This window comes from Corvus brachyrhynchos, unplaced genomic scaffold, assembly GCF_000691975.1.
Source record: "Corvus brachyrhynchos isolate BGI_N302 unplaced genomic scaffold, ASM69197v1 scaffold239, whole genome shotgun sequence".
In the NCBI taxonomy this organism is placed as follows: domain Eukaryota; kingdom Metazoa; phylum Chordata; class Aves; order Passeriformes; family Corvidae; genus Corvus; species Corvus brachyrhynchos.
In genome coordinates this window covers 390,005-393,236 of record NW_008246057.1, presented here as the reverse complement: position 1 = coordinate 393,236, position 3,232 = coordinate 390,005, and the positions used below count along the sequence as shown (strand labels likewise).

General features: G+C 41.8%; 1 long non-coding RNA gene across 1 annotated transcript; it reads left to right on the top strand.

The window, feature by feature from the left end:
- Positions 1-338: 338 nt before the first annotated feature.
- LOC108449546 lies at positions 339-1,835 on the top strand. Its single transcript, XR_001865732.1, has 3 exons — positions 339-441; positions 656-832; positions 1,413-1,835. It is a non-coding gene; the product is annotated as an uncharacterized LOC108449546 (long non-coding RNA).
- The last annotated feature ends 1,397 nt before the right edge of the window (positions 1,836-3,232 follow it).

Genomic DNA, 3,232 nt, shown 5'->3' with positions numbered 1-3,232 from the left:
AACCCTTAAATATAGATAAATTATTATTCAGTGGGATTGTCTCAAGTTTCTTGGGTACACAGAACCCACAGTGCCTTTTCTCATCATATTTCCCTTCTTTTTTTTTTGAGTGCAGCTCTTGAAATATGCTTGACATTGTGCAGACACAGAGGCACAGGTTCGGTTGCAATGTATGTGCAGTGTAAATACATGAGAGAAGTACTACTCCCTGTAAACCCTTGTCAATGTTTCGTTTCCTTCCTTCACCCAATTTTCACCCTTCACAATTTCTCCTGATTGTCCCTTCTCTCCAAGTGCAAAATGTCCCTGGACAGATGTTTAAGGGGATGTTTCTTTCCTTCACCTCAGATCACCATCTGGAAGATTCCTGTTCAGCAAGACCCCACAGGAGAGGATGAAGACTCAGATGGGAACTGGTACATTGATGGTTCTGCCTAAAAGGTAGGGACTTACCCACGTTTCTGTTCTGTGCTCCTCCCTCGCTGTTTCCTCTCCTTGCAACCTTCACCCACTGCTTACAATCTTCCATTTCTCAGAGGACCTGTAGGTTTGTCATTTTTCCCTTTCCTCCTCTTTTGTACCTTACACACCTGACATGAAGTGCTTTTGTTTCTCATTTTGATTACTTTTTGTTTCCTCCTTTCTCTACCTGCAGACACCTGTAATGCTGCTGAGCCCTTCAGCTCCTTTCCTCAGAGGACACTAATATTTGGGACGAGAGGACATAGACATCCCTGCAGTTGGGCAGCTGACAGTAACTACAGCATGTGCTGCTTGCCAAAGTTGTCTCCAGTTCTGATTGGGGGCTACATTTAGCAGTGATCAACTTTTGGTAATTGTAATTGAGGCTTTTAAAAACCATGTGGCATTAGTAATTATAGATGTTAGTCTTTTCTTTCCTTTCCAGTGCTTGTGGCTGTAGATGAAACATTTTCCACAACACACTATGGAAAATTTAAAGTCACAGGAGAACTAGAACTTTCAGAAAAATCCCCAGAGACTGACAAGCTGTATGATAAAACCTGATGAGCTGGTGACAGAGCAGGGTGCTGAAGAAATGTCAGCCAGTACTGCAGCTCCAGCTGCATACACTTGAGAACTGGAGTTCAGGGAGATTAATCCCTCGTTAGAAACACAGACCCTTTATACCTCCTGTAAGTGGTTGAGCATAAGAGATATTGACATCTCTGAAAAGATGGTGAATGTACAGAAAGCAAGTTAGAGAGCCTGTGCATAAGGGTTGCAGCTGATCTGCCTGCAGTACCTTAAGTCCATCTGGCTTAGATGTGCAGAATACTCACAGCAACAGTCTTTGGCAAATGGTTACATAGCTGCAGTGAAGCCTCAGGCATCATTGCTCTTGGTACTTAAGACAGCTACCTTAGAGCTAATTATCTCTCTCTGTGCTCTAGTCATGCTCTCTGAAAGAAGTCATCCATCAAGAGGTGCTTGGTGTGTCACATGAATCTTCAGTGGACTCTTCAAGGTGCCAGCCACTGTCCTACCAGACACCAGCTCCTCCTCGCTGATCTGAACAAGGACACATGGACATCAGGGAGGCTGAGGTGGAACAGCCTCCTCCCCTGCCCTGCCTCTGTTTAGGGTGGCAATAACACCTTGCTGTTGGATGTTTCATGAGGCAGTGCTGTGCAAGTGAGAGAGAACAATGGCAGGATGGGCAGCAATTCCAGCACAGTGTCCTTTGCAATTCAGCTGTGCAGAAACCGCCCTTTTTGTGCCGTTCACCAAAATGCGGAAACTTGTAAAATATGGTGCTGTCTCAAAATTATTTATGTGCAAGCTCAGAAGGAATGTGATAAGCTCTATTGGGAAAAGGCAAAACTAGGTAAACAGGCAACACCACTGAGAATGAAGCTGAAGCTTGACAAGCACAATATAAAGCACATTGAAAGGAATGATTTAAGTTATAAGTACACACAGATGGTCCCTGAATTAGCCTTAGTCTCAAGCAGTAGAGAATTGGATTTTGCAGCAAACAGCTCTCAGTCTGCTCAGAGATTGGGAAAGCAAAAGCATTTAGCTACATTAAGGATGAGAGAAAATTATGTGTTCAAAATCAGGGCTTGTACACACATGTCGACATATGGCAGTGATTTCCAAAGTGTTTAAATAAATGGGACTGGCAATCAGACTATTTTTTCACATCACCTAAATGGAGATTAGAAAGTGTGTAGGTAATTAATTTCATGGAAATAAGGGGGAACTTACTTGTCAACATCTATAAACACCAGCCTGCTTGCTCCCAGGCCTCATCAGTGCAAAAGGCATTGAAAACCAGATTGCCTTTTACAGATAATCAGTGTTACCTCTGTCTTCCATGACTGGAGAAAAACAACTTAAATTAACAGTCTGGTATAGCAAGTCTGGATTTCAGGCTGCCCTATGCAGGGTAGTTGCCTGGGTATAGTTCAGACCATTCCCTTCTTGAGCTCCCTATCCCACTGGTTCTAGGCAGCTCCTCACTGGGTGTGGGAAGCTGAATATCCCTGTTAGGAAATATTTACTTTATATAGGCTTTATAGGCTTTATATGGGTGTCATCTTAAAGATTTTGAGAATTTCACTCTGAGAGGTATCTCACTGTGTTTAGATAGGAAACCTGAGTACTTAAGGCAGATGCAATGATTCAATCTTTTGGACCAAATGCTTGTTTGTACATCTGTAGACAGTAATTTGAACACTACAAAATTCATCTGCTACTGAATCAGAAATAGGTGGCTCAGTATCCCTAAAGATCTGAACACTGTAAAAACCCTGAGTCATGAGTTTTAACTAGGGATTTTTTAAGACTGGAATTCTCCTCAAGGAAACACATTTCAAATGAGCAGAGCTACTGTGAAAGCAGAAAAGTTGTGGCCAATGGATGGCTGCAGACACTGATGACCTAGATATAGGTGAAATATTAATAGAAGACCATCATGACTCAAGACCAAATGACAAATATGACCCATTATGACCAAGAGATCAACTTTAAGCAAAAACCCATTCAAATCAATAATCAGAACTGAAACTAGACAGGGAATGTACGAAAATAATTTCTGCTCTGCAATACATACATAAAAAAAGTTGTGTGCTCCCCTTCTGAAATCGCAGGTTTATTTTCATAAATCCTTCAAACCTGCAAGGTTAATCTGCAGCAAAGGATAAATAGCCTTCAGAAAGGAATAATTAGACAATAATAGTTGCACCATAGGCCATTATTTGAAAAATAA